Raw genomic sequence first — 7,836 nt, forward strand, 5'->3', positions numbered from 1 at the left:
CTTCAAAGAAGAACTTACACCAATGCTCCTTGAATTATCACATGAAATATTAATGGAGGGAGACATTCCAAATTCATTCTATGAAGTTAATATTCACCCTGATACCAATAACAGAAAGAAACACATCAAGGAAATAAAACCTCACACCAATATTCTTGATGAACATGAATGAAAAATTCTGAATAAAATACTGGAGAATCACATTCAAAAACATATTTAAAACATAGTCCACCAAGATTAAGTAGTGTTAATCCCATGGATGCAAGGTTGGTTCAACATATGGAAATGAAAAGTACTTCACACCTAGACTTAAAGGAAAGAGTCACATCATTATCTCAATAGATGCAGAAAATTTATTTGTCAAAATACAGCATCCATTCGTATTCAAAACACTAGAAAAAGTAGGGATAGCAGAAACATACTTCAATGCAGTAAAAGGTATAAATGATAAACCCAAGGAAAACATCAATCTTCTTTTTTTTTTTTTGATGCTTTGTATCCCTGATTGAGGATCACATTTTTATTCATTCTGGACCACTTATCTTAGCACCAGTTTTTTAAACCTTGGCCAGGTGCTGGGAGCTCTGGGAAGAGAGATTCCTAAGAACCAATCATTCAGACATAAAATTCTTGGAGACAAAATGCAGCATTCCCAGGTTAAATCTTCCCAAGTTTTTGTAGGATAATTTCAATATTACAACAGTTTCACTGGGAAATTCTGGAATAGGTTGCCTTGAAAAATCAACAATTGGGTTTGAAAAATAGCAGAGCAGGCCCAATTTTACTTTGTCATTTACAGGATGGATCAGTTCCAGCTCTGGGTTAAGTTGTGGGTTCCTCTTCTAGGAAGATCCTGAAGGCCCAGGTATCATGGAAGAAGTCCCACTTTTATCTTCTTTCTTTAGTTGATTGGTGTCTGTTTACCAGGACCATCGTCATGCCTTTGAATCATCTTGAAATGATTGCCTAAGCTGCAGTTCAGGAACAGCAGCCTGTTCCCCCAAATCAAAAGAATCTTGTTGCTCCACCTCTTTCCTTTCCAGTATCAGTGCGCTGGGGTTTGCTCTCTTCTTCATATGCTGTAGCTTGATCAACTTCTCTATCAGGAACATCTTATCTTTGCCCTCATTAATGATTTGTTCATGGAGAAGCCTGATCATAATCTTCCTTCTCTCTGTGATTTTCCAATAAAGATAGGTGATGATTAACACGATCAGGGTGAGGATGAAGAAGAAGTGCACACTCCCGATGAGGTTGTGGTAGATCCACGCCACCCACGGTAGCCAGGGTGCTGGCTCAGGATGTTGATCCAGTTGTAGACCCAATGGATGAAGGCAGGCAGGCCTCAGAACAGGCCACAGTCTGCTGAAGGCTTCAACCTCCAGATGGTGATGGCCAGCGCACATAGCATGCCAGTGAAGGACATGAAGAAGAGCAGGAAGATGAAGAAGGTCATCATCTGTGAAGCCCACCAGGCTTTTGCTGGGGGGCTGGAAGTTCACCATCAGGCTGACATTTTTTTGTTGTTGTTGTTTTGTTTTTTTTTTTTTTTTTGCATTACTGGGGATTGAACTCAGGGCCTTGTGTTTGCGAGGCAAGCACTCTACCAGCTGAGCTATTTCCTGACATTTTTGACATAAAACATGATGAAAAGGATGATCATCTGGATGAAGGACGGCAGGGGGCAGAAGAACATTCCAACCCACACCAGATTTTGTGCGTAGATCAGTTCTAGAACATTCCTGGCAATGTCAAATTCCTGTAAGCCAAGACTTATGATGAACCACTTCCCAATGATCCTCCTCAGAATCTCCCCCAGGAAGGAATCAGTTAAGGAGAATATGAAGTCCATCAGAAGGAGCCAGTAGGTCTCCTGGCCAATCAGGGTCTCCCAACACTCTTCACCGGACAGGGCCATGATGTTAAGCCAATAGTAACAAAGAATTCCAATGATGGATATTTTTAGAAAGATGTTTCAGATCAGGAGGATGTGGACTTCCAGCAGGGGCAGGTCGTACCTCTCCACCAGCCTGAACATGGAATAGAAGTTTGACACAGCCAGGTTGATACAAGACACAAGAAAGGGCAGCAACGACACAGCTCCAGGGTTCCTGTGCATCTTCAGGATTGAAGTTGTACTCGGCCAGGTAATAAACAGCCACACAGCAGGCGATGGCCACACCAGTGGAGACCAGCTGGGCAGCCTTGTGAGCCAACTGACAGGTGAGCTGCTGGTGAAGAGTGAACTTGGTGTTCTCCAGATGGATGTCTGACAGGTTCTCCCTTATCTCGGTGCTCAGATTCTTGTTTGAGCTTCAGGCTTTTTCATGCGTGATGGTGAAGTCCCAGCAGAAGATAAGATTGGTGATCCCTCTGGAGTAAATGTGGGGGTTGATGAAGTTGTTCTGGAAATACTTGGCCATGCTGAAGAGCAAGCTGAAGAAGCAAATGATCAAGCAGGCCCTGATGGTGAAGAGGTAGGCCAGTTGCATGTTGTAGGAAATCCCGCTGCTCCTGAGCCAGATGGAGGAATTGGTGTAGAAGCCATAATACATCACCAGGTCCCTAAAATGGCCCACCCCAGTGAAAAACTCCAGTCCTGTGAAGAGGAGTGTGTTCTTCTCTGCCACAGTCAGCTGGGGAGATGACGAGAAAAATGAAGTTCACAATGAAGGAGAAGATGTTGAACTTCAAGAGCCACTTCAGAAAGTTGAAATAGGAGAGAACGCTGGCGCCAAACTTGCCCCTGATGACCTTGAGCATCTTCTGCCACAAGCTGGTGGTGTTGAGTAGCTCAGAGATGCTGTTCCTGGATCTCTGGTAAGCCTGAGAGCAGGAGTTGAGACACTGAGTGCAGCACCGGAGCACCTGGGTCCAGGGGCACTGCTTGCTTCTCTCTCTGTCAACCACCTTCCTAAGATTTCTCTTCTCTTCCATGGTCCTCAGCTGTTTCCTGATGGTCTTGATCCTGTCCCTCGATGTCATGGGTATCAGGATGCTATTAACTTTTGTCCTTTGGGTGACTTGTGCCAATCACATTCAGACAATGGTAGGTTTCCATAAACACAGACAGGCCCATGTTCACCTATGTAAGCAGGGTTCACAGAGCCATCTCCAGGAGCACCTGGCAGAGAGTGTTCACGTAGATTTGCAATCTCCATGGAGATACTTTCAGTGCTTCCCAGGTAATCTTCACTCTCTCTCCTAAGGATGTCCAAGGGGCCATTACTCCTGGTCATTTCCTGGGTCTCAGAAGAGCCATAACCAGGACCATTCTTGGCACCTGGGTAATCAGATTACCCCCAAAAGTTTGGAGCATTCTGGTAGTCCTCAGCATTGGGATAGTCTTGTTCCCCACAAATGTGTGCAGAGCTAGTTTGATTCTTAGCAATTGGATAATCAGGCTCTCCCAGAGCATCTGTATGTGAATTGATGCTGGAACTGGCATATTCTAGATCCCTCCTAGAACCTGGATGGCTGGCATTGGCTCTGGAGCCAGGATGGTTAGTATTGCCCTGTGCTCCTGGGTAGTTTTGTTCTGCCAGGGATCCCAAATAACCTGGGTTTATCCTGGAGACTGCAGACATTCCACTACTTCTGGGACTTGCAAAATCAGGATGTTGCTGAGATCCAGGGTAATCTGGCTCTCTGGATAAGCCTGGATGGTATGGATTGCTCTGAGATTCAATATAATAATGCTCTGGCGGAGATCTGTGATGGTCTGGACTTGTTCTGGGACCTGCAGAATAGGGATTGTTCCTGGCACCTATTGTTGGGAGATCCAGGATAATCTGGTTCTGCTAGAGACATGGGATGGTCTGGATTTGTTCTGGAGCCTGCAGAGAATGGATTGCTCCTCTTGCTGGGATAGCCTGGATTGGTCTGAGGACCTGAGAAATCTGGATAATCCTGTTTTCAAATACCCTTGAGAATGGTTCAGAGACCCTGAATAGTCAGGGTACCCTGCATCGCCCTCAGGGCTGTTGCTCCTGTAGTAGGCTGACATGCAGACACAGACTCATCACCCCTGAGTGTTAAAACATTCCTGTGTCTGCAGTCACTTGGGGATCTTTTTGAAACCTGTTCAGATGCAGGCCTGTCTCCCACTCCCGCATCATGGTGCTGCATCTGGGGTCTCCAGTGTGCTCGGGAGAAGCGCCACTCTGGTCCAAACTGTCTGTCTTTCTTCCTCAACTCTAGCTCCTCCCTCTCATCAATGTTCTCTTGGCATTGGTGCAATAAAGAGAGCAAAGTCCCTTGCATAGGTGACTTCACTTCTTGGACATCATAAGGAAGTGCCTAGGCTGCCCTACCAGAATGAGGAAAGGGGGGAAACAGCTTCCTAGATTCACTCATGTACACAGCATCCTTCTGGAATGTGGCTCTCCCGGACACCCCTATGCCCTTGTTCTAGTCAGCTTTTTGGCTGCTGAGACCAAAAAGTCCTGACAATTAATTACAGGAGGAAAGGTTTATTTGGAAGCTCAGGGTTTCAGAGGTCTCAGTTCATGGAAGGTGGGCTCCATGCCTCAGGGCCTGGAATGAGGCAGAGCATCAGGAAAGAAGTGTGTGGCAGAGGGAAGCTGCTGGGTACATGGCACCAGGAAGCAGAGAAAGTCCAAACATCATTCGCAACTGAGAAAAATTCAGAGCATTTCCTATAAAAACTGGAACAAGACAGGAATGCCCTCTTTCATCACTTTTATTCAACATAGTCCTAGAAATACTAGCCACACCAATTAGATAAAAGAAAAAAGCAAAGGGATATGAACAGGAAAAGAAGATCTGAAATTATTCATATTTTCCAATGATGAAATTCATATTTTGAAGATCCAATGAACTTCAACCAAAAACTTCTAGAACTCATAATCGAATCCAATAAATTACCAGGATATAAAATAAACACACATAAATTGATTGTGCTCTTATACACCAATGGTGAATCAGCTGAAAGAGAAATCAGAAAAATAATCCCATTTACAAGAGCCTCAAAAATATAGAATATGTGGAAATCAATGGAACAGAAAAGGGGGAAGACCTTTACAACAAAGACTACAGAACATTAAAGAAAAACATTGAAGAAGCACTTACAAGAAGGAAAGATTTTTTATGTTCTTTGAAAGGCAAAATTAATATTGTTAAAATGTCCATACTGCCAAAAGCAACGTACAGATTTAATGCAATCACTATTAAAGTTCCAATGGAATTCTTCATGGAAATAGAAAAAGCAGTCAAAAATTCATTTGGAAAAATAAGAGGTCTAGAGTAGCCAAAGAAATTCTTAGCAAGAAAATTGAAGCAGGAGACATCACAGTACCAGACCTTAAGCTACACTACAGAACAATAGTAACAAAAAATGAATGGCATTGGCATAAAAAAAGACCTGAAGACCAGTGGGACAGAATAGAAGACACAAAGACAAACCCACATAAAGGCAGTTATCTCATCCTAACAGCAAAAGGCACCATAAAGGTACATTGGGGAAAAGACAGCCTCTTCAACAAATGGTGCTGGCAAAACTGAATTCCATATGTAGTATAATGACATTGAACCCCTATCTCTCACACTGCATAAAACTCAAATCCAAGTGGACCAAGGGCCTAAGCATTAGAATAGATACCCTGTGTCTACTAATGAAACTGTAGACTCACCTCTCCATGGTGTTAGCTAAAGAACCAAATTCCTCAACAAGACTCCTTAAAAAACAAAAGAATATATACCACAGTTTCTTTAACCTTTCATCTATTGAAGGGAATATTATTCAGCCAAAAAGAAAAATAAATTTTTTGCATTTGCAGGTAAATGCATGGAGTTGGAGAATATCATGCTAAGTGAAATAAGCCAATCCCAAAAAACCAAGGGCAGAGTGATTTCTCTGATAAGGAGATGATGATGCATAATGGTGGATGGGGGGAGGCCAGAATGGAGGAAGGATGGATTGTATAGAGAAAAATGAGAGGTGGGGTGGGGCAGGGAGGGGAAGGAAAAATAGTAGAATAAGACAAATATTATCCCATGTACATGTATGATTATGCAAATGATGGGGCTTTACTTCCTGTGCAACCAGAGAAACAAAATTGTACCCCACTTGTGTACAATCAATCAAAATTTTAAAAAATGTTAAAAATTCTTTAAAATGTAAAAAAAATTAAAAACCCAAAAGAATAACCAAGAATCAATAAACGGCATGGTGTAAAAGTAAAAAACTCTTCACAGCAATTGAAAAAGTCAAGCATGAAAGAAAGAGGAGCTATAGAATGGGAGAAAATTTTTGCCACCTGCACCTCGGATAGAATATTAAGCTCCAGGATATATAAAGAACTCATATATTTACCACCAAAACTCCCAAAAAATAAATGGGAAGTAACTGAAGAGTCACTTCACAGAAGAAGAAATACAAATGGCAAAGCAATGTAGGAAAAGAAGATCAACATCTCTAGCAGTTACAGAGATGCAAATCAAAACTACACTGAGATTCAATCTCACTCCAGTCAACATGGCAATTATCAAGAATACAAGTCAAAATAAATGTTGGTAATGATGTGGGGGGTAAAATGTTCACTCATACACTGCTGGTGGGACTGCACATTGTGCAAACTTGTTGGAAACCAGTATAGAGTTTCCTCAGAAAACCTGGAATGGAACCTCCATTTGAATAATTTACCCCACTTCTTGGTATATACTCAAAGGGTTTAAAATCTGCATCCTGAAGTGATGCAACCACATAAATATTTGTTTAATTATGCATTTTTTAAAATTTATATACATATATATATATTAGTTATCAAATAATATTTTATTTATTTATATGTGGCGCTGAGTATTGACCTAAGGCCACACACTTGCCGGGCAAGTGCTCTACCACTGAGCCACAATTCCAGCCCCACATCAATATTTATTTTATTTATTTATTTTTATTTTTTTAAATTTATTTTATTGTAAACAAATGGGATACATGTGTTTCTGTTTGTACATGGAGTAATAGCATACCATTTGCGTGCTCGTATATTTACATAGGGTAATGATTTTGATTCATTCTGTTATTTTTTTCCTCCCCCCACTCCTCCCACCCCTCTTTTCCCTCTATACAGTCCCTCCTTCCTCCATTCTTGCCCCCTCCCACCCCCCATTATGTGTCATCATCCACTAATCAGTGAGATCATTCGTCCTTTGGTTTTTTGAGATTGGCTTATCTCACTTAGCATGATATTCTCCAATTTCATCCATTTGCCTGTAAATGCCATAATTTTATTATTGTTTATAACTGAGTAATATTCCATTGTATATATATACCACAGTTTCTTTATCCATTCATCAATGAAAACATCTAGGTGGTTCCACAGTCTGGCTATTGGGAATTGAGCAGCTATGAACATTGATGTGGCTGTATCTCTGTAGTATGCTGATTTAAGTCCTTTTGGGTCTAAGCCAAGGAGTGGGATAGCTGGGTCAAATGGCGGTTCCATTCCAAGTTTTCTAAGGAATCTCCACACTGCTGTCCAGAGTGGCTGCACTAATTGTAGCCCCACCAGCAATGAATGAGTGTACCTTTTTCCCCACATCCTCCCCAACACCTGTTGTTGCTTGGTATTCTTGATAATCGCCATTTTATTGGGGGTGAGATGGGATCTTAGTGCAGTTTTGATTTGCATTTCTTTTATTACTAAAGATGGTGAACATTTTTCATATGTTTGTTGATTGCTTGGAGATCTTCTTCTGTGAAGTGTCTGTTCATATCCTTAGCCCTTTTGTTAATTGGGTTTTTTGTGTTCTTGTTGTAGAGTTTTGAGTTCTTATATATTCTGGAAAATAGTGCTCTATCGGAAGTACGAGTGG

General features: G+C 41.7%; 1 pseudogene; it reads right to left on the reverse strand.

Annotated features, from left to right (window-relative positions):
* Nucleotides 1–935: 935 nt before the first annotated feature.
* LOC124971167 (transmembrane channel-like protein 5) lies at nucleotides 936–4,006 on the reverse strand (annotated as a pseudogene).
* Between the last annotated feature and the right edge of the window lie 3,830 nt (nucleotides 4,007–7,836).

Source organism: Sciurus carolinensis, chromosome 19, assembly GCF_902686445.1.
Source record: "Sciurus carolinensis chromosome 19, mSciCar1.2, whole genome shotgun sequence".
NCBI lineage: Eukaryota > Metazoa > Chordata > Mammalia > Rodentia > Sciuridae > Sciurus > Sciurus carolinensis.